Here is an 11,786-nt window from a genome sequence, read left to right as displayed (position 1 = left end):
GGTGATATAACTCACCGCAACCTTGATCAGTGTCATGTAATTGAGGCCGAGAAATAAAACTCAGGCTCTTATCAGCGCTGCAGTGAGCTGCAGCACAGTTACACAGTGACCAAAGTCAATTAAATTTCTGGCAGAAGCAGAGCGGGTTGAGCTTGCTGGCTGAGGACGGGAGGAGGTAGCCGCAGGTGGTTAGATGCCCCTAAAGCAGTGAGGTCCCCAAGGGCAGGCAGAAGAGCTGAAATAGTCCACGCCACCGCATGCAGGAGAGGCAGAGATGGCAGAGACCCATGCTCCATTCTGGCAACAGCAGGAAGAAACTGCTGGTCAACACCATCGTGAAATCTCAAGGCTCCTTCCACCCATCCACGTAAGGAGAGCACTTGGGAAAGATTTTATACAGCATGCCAGCTGCCAGAAATGGTGAAGCTATTGATCATCAGGTTACAGAGCTACGGCATAAAATCATGTGAATCCAAAGAGTGAACAGATGGCCAGCCTGAGTGGGGATGAAATTATTTTGTTGCAGAACTGACAAGCAGCCCGATTCAGTGTTAGTGCAAGTACCAGATTTGATTTGGCAGAGAAGACAGGGTGCTTGCAAGGCTTGGTAGTGCCACGTTTATTCAGCTCTTGGATTTTTATTCATCCTGAGGTTGTTTCGCTCAAGTTGGGGATGCACTCGCAACTTGCTCAGCTGTGGTTTGATGCAGTTCCCCAAATATTGGTATCCAGTTTCATTTTCGATGCAGTAGTGTATCCTGCCTGGCCTCCAGCTGCTGCTGCAGACGGGTGTTGGTCTCCAGTAAGTCCCGTGGTAGATCTGCCAACCCCCTTCATGTGTCTCAGATACCCTAAGACATCTCAAATGACTCTAAACAACTCTGTTTTGGCAGCAGGATCCCAGGATTATGGATATATTGAAGAAAATACTTAATTTTTCTGCTCTGTCCTTTTCTGATAGCGCTTTGGGGATTTTAGGTAGTACGGACAAACCTCTGAAGAAGTGGTCATAAGGCAATCAAAATAAAAGGGTCTGTTCAGCACTGGGAAGGGGGACAAAATCGTTGTAGAGCCACAGTTAGAGAAAGTGCATATATTTCCACTCTCTTTTCTCATGTTGGAGGTTGCAAGGAACCTTCTCTCAGTAACTGGGGTCTCTCACGGCAGCACGTCTCTGAAAGATCTTGAGAATATAGAAATGCCTGTGGCTGATGTGCTGATTTGGAATAAAATTGAACAGAAAACATAACTGGAGTCTGAAGAAGAAATCGGCCAAAGAGAGGAACTCTGACCCAGATAAACAACAGCCACCAAAGCTCCTTGCAGCATCAAGCCCAGCAAAGGCAGAGGGATATTCGCTGCTGAGAACAGTCCGTCCTCAGAGCTGCCTCATTTTGGTACCGCTAAAGTAGGATGCCTGGGAAAGTCCCCTTATTTTTTCGTTGAAGAGGAGCCGGTGCCAACGTAAAGAAGCCTGGCAGAACGTAAAGAAGCCTGGCAGAACGCAAGGGCAGGTTCAAGCAGGTTCAGCCAGGGGAAGTCGGGCTCTGGAGGTTTTACCAGCTCGGTACAAGCAGCACTGCACAGTCTGCTCTCCCGGGGTCTCCTGCTGGCAGCATGCTTTGGTGGACCTCCTTTTGCAGGCAGAGTTTGGCAGAATTTGCAGGCAGAGTTTGGCAGAATTTGCAGGCAGAGTTTGCAGGCAGAGTTTGGCTTGCAGAGGAAGGACAGGGAGAAGGTTGGGAGGCAATAGTTTGGGAAGAAGGATCCCAAAACGGAGGAGCCTCCTGGAGATTTGCAGACATGTCCAGGGGCACAACAAGGTTCCACAGGGTCTGGGGCAAAACCCAGGTCTGTGATCTTTCCTAAATGAGGATGTCTCATAACGTAATGAGCCAGGCCTCTCCACAGGTACCTGGGGGCAAACTGCTCTCACTTTTCTTTCTCCCCTGCCGCCCTGCCCACCCTCCAGCTCATCCTGGGCATGTTAAATGAATTAAAATTAAATGCATCTCTAATTTATCTCCATTCTGTTCTCCCTGGAGAATGATTGTCCCAGGGTGATCCCTCCGATAATGAGAAGAGAACTGCTTTCGAAAATTAAAAAATACTTGTAATAGAAACCCCAAAACCAAATGCCCTGAGTTTCACAAGGAGGCTAAAAACCCTGGTGAATGCAAATTTGCAGAGATTAGCAGCTGTTCAAATGCAAGATGATCACCCAATGGCATATGCTTCCAGAGCATTGACTAAAGCCCTACAGAACTATGAATAGACTAGGAAAAAATGCTGGCAATTGCTTTGACTTTGTGAGTGGTTTCATGGATATCCTCGCAGGCAGGAATTGGTGGAGGCAGACACCCACCCTGGGCTGGTAGAAGCCGTGCTACAGAAACCAGGGTGGGACTCATGACCCAGACATCTGATCGTGAAATTGGAGGAATATTTGTTACTGAAATTCCAGTGTGTTTTCCAGAGAGAGGGGATGAGGGGAAAAGAAATGACTGCCAGAAAGGCTCCAGCCCCGCTTCTTTGTGAAGCTTCAGTAAGAAGCAGAAAATGACCCAATGCTAACAGGCTGGGGAGGAAAGGTGTCTCTGAACAGGCGTAAAAATCCCCAGCGCTGCGAACGCAGCACCTCATTGGGCTGATAAAGGTGATGGGATCCTGTGCAGAAGACATTCCCTCATTATGTTGCACAGCGCAAGGTCAGACATACTAAATCACAGCACTTGTCTGGGGACTGAGACGTGTAAGAGGAGACTAGGTGATGTTGGTTGTAGGTGTGGTGCTAAAGCCATTAAAGCCCTGTAAGCACTGCATTCAAGATGGGAAGAAAAGAAAAGCGCAGCCAGTTATGGGAAAAGCAGATTGCCTAGGAAAGCCTTGAGCTTTGTGGTGTTAGACATTCCCCAACCAGGGTCCGTGTGCTGCCCACACAAATGCAAGCTTAACCCTGTGGAAATCGTCCGATTCCTCACTACACACGGACCCAAAACCTCTCCCAAGCAGGAGGCAACCCCGACCTCCTCCGACGTCCTTGCCCCTTCCACCCCCTCGGTCCCCTCTGCCCTCTGCCCCCACTTCCCTTCCCCGTGCTCAGTTGTTCCAGCAGCAGCCTCCACGCTCGCTGCCATCTGCGTGCCTGGCTTGGGTGACCTTTCCCCAGGACAATGGCTGCTATTGAACGTGGGCAGGCATAGCCAGCGATGACACGGAGCTGCAGACGCAACGGTCCCATCGCTGGGAAGAGGGTCCTGCCCAGCACAGCTGGGAGCGGGGGAGGCTGGTCTGGGAAAAAGGCTTCAGCCACGAGCCTGCCTTTCATTGCGCTCGGTGGCTCATGCGTCACACGGATGGCTCCATGGTTAGATACGGTTCTTAGCCCATTTAGTCCCCCTGCGATGTGCCAGAGCCTCAGCACTGAAAATTAAAGCCCATAACACGACTTCAGGAGCTTACAGTGGTGGTAAATACCTTCCCATGTGCCCACACACCGTAACAACTTTGCTAGGGAAAAAAACATCTCAAATAGTTTTGGAGAGATGGTTGCTTTGATTCACCGGGTCCTTTGTGGCTGGGGTGCCATGGCAGGGTAGTCATCTTTTAGTAGGCACTTACCACACAGAGTCTTGTGGACGTGGAACTAGAAGGCAGGGACTGATTTATCAACTAAACCCCACTACTGGTCCTCTCCGCAGGGCTTGGGATGTCTGCTTCCCCACATCTGCCATGGGCTAACAATTCCTCCCTGTCTCACCAGGGAGAATAAATGAGTCAGTGCACACACAGAAATTGCAAGATGGAAATTGATATCTGAATGCTGTGATGATGATGAATATTACTATTGTTGCTATTATTGCTAGTGCTAAACAGAACTAAAGGATCTGTTCTGTATAACTCACGTTTCCTCCCCCCAGCCCCTTCCAGCTTGCCCACGTTTTTACAGAAACATCGGTCTGAGTTTGGCATTTCTACCCAGCATCACCTCTGAGCAAAATTCACAGGTCTTTATCTTTCAGAGCCCATTGCTGCATCCCTGCCTGGAGCTAGAGCAGGACCAGAGAACACCCTGCTGCAACCGGCTCCTGACGAGCCCAGTCCCTTAGCAGAAGGAAGCCAGCATCGCTCCAGATCTGGGATACAGTAAAGGTGCAAATGAGGGGGAAGCCTGCTCCTTTAGCATGCCAGCTTGAACATAAAAGGCAGAGGGAAAGGCTCTTCTAGCCCTACCATGAGCTAAGCTGCAACCCCTCAATCCAGAAAAAGGCAGAAAAACAAATACACAGTATTCATATACTGGAGTCTTTAGATTGGTGATTTCCATCAGCGCTAAGGGTAAAAAATGTCTCTGGAAACGTGTAGAGTCAGGCAGAAACCTCAGGGCAAACCTCGAATGAGGAAAGGCCCCACATTAGAAAAATACACTGATTAGTCCAGCATCAGCAGGTTTTAAAAGGTGCTCACCACCCCTGGCTAAGTCGGCAGTCGGAGCGGTCCTGCGCTAGCTCTGCACTTGGGTAGAAAATCTCCCGAAGGAAGGGAGAAGCCTCTCTCCAAATCCAGTGATTTCTTCTGAGCCACACAGCCAGGTCACCCTCCAGACCACCGGCAAACCAGCCTGGCCGGGGCCAGAAAACACCTTGCCAGGCGATGTCTGAAAGCTCTCACGCCTTTATGAGCCACTGCTCCGTTATCTGCTGGTGCCCTGGGGGGTTGCTGTCTGTTGGGTAAGAAAAATCCCAATTACACAGCCCATCTCTTCCTCCCCCTCTTCTTATCATCCTCGGTGAGGGTGGTGAGTGTCCCTGTGCACACATGTGCAGGGTGTTTAAAGCTCCGTATCAACCAGGCCACTCCAGCCCGAGTTCCCACACGTGTCCTTGGGAATGTGCCTCCCTCGGAGCAGAGAACAGATACCTGGGATTTGCCTTGCCTGCTGGGACGGTTTCCCTGGAGAGGGGGGACAAAAGGGGGGTTAATTCAGGGTTTCATTAACCTAATAGTTGACTGCAACAGAAACTTGTCCTATATAGGAATTGTGTCAGAAAATAGGCTGAGGAGGAGGGGGAAAAGACAGTGGGTTACTGCAACCCTGCTGCTTCCAGCCCCGCTTCCCTCAGCTGAGGCCCAGAAGAACGGATCGGCTCGTGTGGGTTTGGCTCCCAGCTCCACACTTATCCAACTCCATGTGGGCAAGGAAAAGGCAAAGCTGCATTGTTGTGCACGGTGACCGCACATAAGAAACGCAAATGATCCCACAGGCACAGATGACGCGTGAGTCTGTAGAGAACCTCTGGGCCACTTGCACGGCATCCATTCCCATGCAAGAAATGATATGGCAAAAATCTCCCTGCGCACGCTTATGTGGCTTTCTGGAGACGTGTGGAGCATCCCTTGTGTGGAGGCAGAGCCGTAGATACATACATCCCACGCATCCGTAGGGATACTCCCCAGCATGAAGAGACAGGGATTGGGAGCGGGTGGTTTCAGGATTGGTTTCCGCTGGTCTAAGATTCTGCTGCCAGCAAAAGGGCTGGTGCCTCCATCCTGGCCGTGCCTTCTCCAGCTTCCTACGTCAGCACGAGCGAGCAGGTGGCAGGGTGGCAAGTTGGAGCTGATCTGGCTGAAAACGATCCCAGCAAAACGAACAAACCAGGAAAAAAAAAAAAAAGAGAGAATGCACAGCTGGAGGGAGAGGGGAGAAGGCAGAACGCTTTCTCCAGAAGCTTTTTTCCAAGCGACTCGCGCCAATTTTGAAACCACACCCTCAGTCACAGACAGAGATGTAAATACATCTGTTCCCAAGCAGAGCTGCATCGCGGGGACACCCCTCCTCCCCAAAAGCACCCGCTTGGCTGCCCTGCACGGCGGGGGCCAGCCAGGCTGGGGGAGGAGGGCAGGAGGAGGGTTTTTGCTCAGGACCTTCTGGAAGGCCCTGGGAGCAGCTCTGGGAATGTGTGAGAGCTGCAGAGGTGGAAGGAGGAACAGGGGAAGGAAGGAAGGAGGTATTGTCACCGGAGAGGCCTTTGTGCGACCGGCATTGCTGAGATTCCCGTGGCCCCCGGCAGCCCCGCAGAGGGTCCCGCTGGGAGCAAGTGGGGGGGAAGGAGAAAGAGAGGCCAGACAGGTTGACAAGAGGGGCTGCGCCATTCCTGGAGCTGTGTTTTCTCGAGATAAGTCTGACCTATTTGCAGTCACTTCGGAGCAGCGGCAGGAGCTGGCCTTTACGTCTGACTTGACCTTCTATTGTGGCTCAGGCACTGGAGGAGATTAGGGCAGTAATCAAAAAACTCCCGAACTTTGAGGTATACCCAGCATGGGGTCGAGGTGATGCAGAGAAGCCCAGACTTGCCAAAAACTGCCAGGTCCAAAACAGCCAGTCTGGCATGTCCTGTCTTGGACCTACGCCAAGCAGATTGACTTGGGAGGCTGGGGCGTCCCGTGGGGTCTAACTCACACAATATGCATCCAGTGACCATTGATCCCAAAATCCTGTAGGACACCTCTCAAAGCAAGAGCCAACCCCTACATCAATGGCTTGGAGTCAAGTCCAAGTCACTGTGGCAGACAAGCATGCCAGAAACATCCAGCATGCTATTATTTTCTGCTTAGTTAAGACAAGTCCAGATCCAAGCCATAAATAATTGCGGGGGCGGGGGGGGGGAGGCACAGGGAGAATGAGAAGAAGGATGGCAGAAAGATTGAGATGTGGCAAAGGTACCAAAATCCATGTTTCAAGTATCCCTGGTTGGCTGCTTCAGTGGAAAGGATGAGGTCTTGTTGCACCGTGGAGCACATGCCCCTTCTCGACCCGGGGAGTGGTGGTTATACAGGACGTGCGTGTGATGAACTCTGTCTCCTGCTGCCCCACAAATATCTTGGCAGGTTGGCAGGGGAAGAAAAAGGGGGATGTGTGCTTCTTCATCACTTCTGGACCTTAGGGACCAGGGCAGTCAGCCCAGCACCTTTCCTCAAAAAAGGGGACAGGAGAAGGAAAGTAATGCCTTCAGGGAATCCCTTCGAGGGGATCACAAAGAAAACAAAATGTTTTGCATGTTTCAGTCAAATTTTCATCAGTAGTGTGAACAGGAGACTATCGCCTTGCCACGCCTCAGGCTGATGAATGCACGCGCTGCGTTAGACAATCCTAATGCGGTGACGACGGTCTTCTGCCGGCATTGGCAGCGCTGCCCGCAGCGCGGTGTGCGTTAGCGGTGCCGGCAGCCCTGTCTGGGCAGTGCGAGGCTGCGGGGAGCTCCCCGGCCCCACTCGCCCTGCGTGAGGTCAGGAGAGTTGCCCTGGAGTGGCATGTGGCCGATGCATGGGGAAGGGCTAGTCTCTGGGTGCAGAAGGTAAAGACCTGCAGGGTGGGCTTGACTTCAAGTCCAGCAAGAATGTGAGATGGCTGATATTTAAAAAAAAAATAGTGTTTTTTTTTTTAACAGCAAGGCATCATCCTTGGATCCCAGCTGGGTCCAAAGCTCTGTGAGACGTGAGGGTATATCTGTACCACACTCCCCTCCTTTATCAGGTTTTTTCCATTCTCTGAGGTATCTCAACCCTCCCTCTGCCCAAGATAATGGAGAGGCAGCCAAAATGGCATTTTAAACTCTTGGCTCCCTCTACCAACAATTGGACAAAGCAAAGAGGCAGCATGGGAGACACTGGCTTTCTGGAAACTTCTGTTAGATGGAGAGGGGTCACACCCCCTTCAACAGAGATTGGAGTCGGGGGTCATTTTACATCTGCCTTTAATGAAGAATGGTGGGAAGGGAAATTTAGCTCCGATGAGCTAATTAAATATATATATAATTTCCACTCTGTTAGCAAGGAAAAAAAAAAAAGCCTTGGAGCAGCTGCTAGGTCATTGTTTGTGAATTTAAAAATAAAAGTTTCTTGGCATAGATTTCAGAGATGGAGGCAGTATCTTGCGTTGTCATTCCAGAGGGAAAGGGAGAGCGAGCGAAAGAAGGATGAGGCCAGGCAAGGAGAGTTCAGCTTGACTACGTGTTGCTCAGGTGTGTCTTGGCTTTCGAGCCTCTTTTCCCTCTGGCTGGTTTAGGTAATCAACATCCTGCCCGGATGGTGAGCCTCACCAGGGACAGATTTACGGGCCCCACGCCCTGAAGAGCTGGGAATGTCCTGCCATGCGGATGGCTAATGCTTGGCAGTGCCCTGAGCACATCGGTGGGGATCGATGGCCCCAACCAGGCTCACCTGGGACCACCACCCCTCTGCCCAGGGGCTCCATTTAAGCTCAGGTCCGGGTGCCTGCTTCTGGCCTGAGCGATGTTGTAGGTGTATCTGTGCCTGGCCTTGTCCCCGGCTGTCCTGGTTTCCTGACGCATCCCACATGGACTCCAGACCTTAGCTGGTGGTAGCTTTGTCTCCAGGATGCACCTTGGACCTACGCTGCAGCCTTGTCTCCAGCCCTGTCTCCTGCTGCTCCTGACTGGACCTTGCCTTGTCTAGGGCTGTAACTGGAACCTGTCCCCACCATCACCTTGGCGGTGCTGATCGCCTGTGGGACCGCGTTGGGGTTGTGCTTGGCTCTGGGCTGTTCCCCTGTGTGGGACAGCCCAGCTCCTGCTGCTTGCTGGCCGTGAGCTGAGGTATCTCCAGTCCTGAGCTGCGCACGATGGAGCCTGGTCCTCGGGCTGTGCGGGACCTGGCCCCGTGCCTCCTCCTTGGGTGAAGGTCATGGATCTTGCACCCCACTGCTTCCCCAGTGACCCTAGGGCACTACTGCATCCCTTTTTCTGTCCCTGTGGCTCCTCAGTGCTGGCTTTCCCATGCCACCTACCACTACCTGGCCTGTCTGCAGTGGGGACTTGGCACCCCTCTCCATGTCTGCCTACCTCTGGGACCCCTTTTTCATCTCTGTGTCTCTGAAGCAGATTCACATCCCTGCCCTGATTCCAAGTTACAATCCCAACCTGGCTCCAAGTCCTGATCCCAACCTGGTTCCAAGTCCCCTGTCCCCACAGTGTGACCTCACCCTGGTTCTGTGCCACCATCCTGACCCAGCTCCGTGTCCCTGCCCCGGTTGTGTGTCACCCAACCGACAGCAGCCAGGGCATTTCACAAGGAGCCGTCCATCAAGCCCAGATGTGGGCTCTCTCCACAAGGTATGAGAACACACCTTGATGGTTGTCAGGACCCTGAGTGCTTTACTGGGCACTGCATCTGACCTGGCCAACCTCACCTGAGACTTGCACCCAGACATCCTCAAGGCCCAGGAGCTCCATTTAACCCCAGCTATGCTGTAGGTGTACCCATGCCCAGTCCTGTCTCCTGTTGTCCTGGCTTACTGACTGGTTTTCCTAGATGGACTCTGGAGCCACATATATCATATCATAGAATGGTTTGGGTTGGAAGGCACCTTAAAGATCATCTAGTTCCAAGCCCCCTGCCACGGGCAGGGACACCTTCCACTACACCAGGTTGCTCCAAGCCCCATCCAACCTGGCCTTGAACACTGCCAGGGATGGGGCATCCACAACCTCTCTGGGCAACCTGTACCAGTGCCTCACCACCCTCACAGTGAAGAACTTCTTCCTTACATCTAATCTAAATCTACCCTCTTTCAGTTTAAAGCCATTACCCCTTGTCCTGTCACTACATGCCCTTGTAAAAAGTCACTCTCTGGCTTTCTTGTAGAGCCCATTTAAGTACTGGAAGGCTGCTATAAGGTGTCCCCGGAGCCTTGTCTTCTCCAGGCTGAACAACACCAACTCTCTCAGCCTGTCTTCACAGGAGAGGTGCTCCAGCCCTCTGATCATCTTTGTGGCCCTTTTTAAAAAAAAAAAAATTATAAAAATTAACAGGGATTTAATCAACATGAGCTTATGACCCAAACTTACTAGGAATTCCTTGTTCAGGGGGAAAAATTGCAACGCCTGATCCCCTTCACAAATGGGGTTCAATGGGTTACCCGCGCCTGCCGGTGCCGGGTAGGCACAAGCTGAGCCAGTCAGTGTAGCGCGTGTGCAGCCCCGGACATCTAAGGGCATCACAAACCTGTTATTGCTCAATCTCGGGTGGCTGAATGCTGCTTGTCCCCACTTTGTAGGTCACTTCATCTCCTGTCCCATCTCTGCCTCTGCTCAGGGACTGTCCCCGGATCAGTGGGGTCACCACCTCGGCTGGGGTCACTCCTGGCTTGTCCTCCTTTGTGGAGCAGCCCTGTTCTTGCCGCTCCCTCCCACTGGTGACAAGCCAGACCATGGTAGGAGGCCTCATCTCCAGTGGCCTTGATGATGGCTTTTCCCCTCCCACCCTGCTGCATCCATTAGCCTGATGCTTTCTGGCAGCAGCTGCAGATGGAACGGGAGCCCTGAACTTTTCCATTCCCCAGCCTCTGGCGCTGCCAATCCCTCCGAGCTGGGAACGGGCATTAAACTCGCTTTCCACCAACAAATGGCTCCTGGGTCTCCCTTTTGCTTCTTGAGCCCCACGTGCCGTTCACCCCGGCTGAGACAGAAGGAAGGTGGGCATTCCCCGCTCAGCTTCTCTGCCTGCTCACGCGATGTCGGCCAGGGCTGCGGTGGCTTTCCCCCTCCCTGTGAGCACCTTTTGCTGCTCCTTCCCTGCTCCTGTCCCACCAACGGCTCTAAACACGCTTGGCGTGCTCTCCTTGGCACACGCGAGCATCATTCCGAAGAGCCTGCCCCCAAACTCTCGGCAAAAGGGCAATTAATAATAATAATAATAAATAAAAAAAAGACTCATAATCCCCCCCCCACCCTGCCAGATTACGCAGCCAGGGAAAGAGAGCAAAGTGTGGGAGAGCCTGGCTGGCCTCAAAGCCCTGCTCCACCTGCTCGCCGACTCAGCCACCGAGCCGGGAAGGGTCGGAGAAGGCTCTTGGGAGACACTGTTCAAAGCTGGAGGAGGGCGGGAGGAGTTTTCCTTGCTTCTGAGGCAGTCCCCAAGCCCATCTGCCTGGATCCCACTATCAGAAAGGACCTCTGCACCTCCCGACTCCCCGCAGACATGCCGGCAAGCTCGAGTTAGTTCCTGATGTCCATCCTCGTGCAGAAAATACTGCTGGCCCACGCTCCCCTTTCCACTGACACTGAGCGGTGTGGTCAGTACTCAGAGTCTAGGCTTTTTTTCCTCTCCAGGAGCAAGACAGAAAAGCTGCCCACGTGTGCACTTAAAAGAAGTCTGTTCGTCAAGAGGTGTTGGCTCCCTCCTCACTGTGGTTATGGGAAGGCCTTCTTGTTTAAAGAGGAAAACAAATGAATATGTTCCCCTGACACCCAGCCTTATCAGGCACAAACCCAAGGGAGTCCCTTGTTTAAACATCAGGAGTACATTGCTGGATAACACCCCTCCTCTCCCTCCCCTCTTGACTTTTTTTCGGTTGGGTCAGGCTTTTTTCTGCCTCTATTTGCTTTTTCTGAGCTGCCTGCTTCTTGCCAGACCTGCTTGGGGGAAGTGGGAGAACAGTGAGGGTCCTACAAGCCAGGACTTCTGGGTTGGAACAGCACAGGGGCAGTGCCGCTCCAAGGACTTGTCGTGGCAGAGCTGGAGGCGAGGATGCCACGAGCAGGTGGGAACATAAGGACAGAGTGTTTGGGGCATGTCAGGGCTGGGACACGAGACTGAAGTGGGAGAAAAAGTTCCCTCTCTCTTGACCTTAGGTTTCCCTCTCTTCTCTGCACATCTAAGCCGGTGAGGCAAAAACCGGTGTGCTCTCCTCCTCCCTGCCCTACAAAAATAGAGACTAGAGTCAAACTTGGAATTCCCCTCTGTCTCATCACTGGGGAGACAGGGTC

The sequence above is a fragment of the Harpia harpyja genome, chromosome 6 (genome assembly GCF_026419915.1).
Source record: "Harpia harpyja isolate bHarHar1 chromosome 6, bHarHar1 primary haplotype, whole genome shotgun sequence".
Classification (NCBI taxonomy): domain Eukaryota; kingdom Metazoa; phylum Chordata; class Aves; order Accipitriformes; family Accipitridae; genus Harpia; species Harpia harpyja.
Note: the sequence above shows the minus strand (reverse complement) of the source record.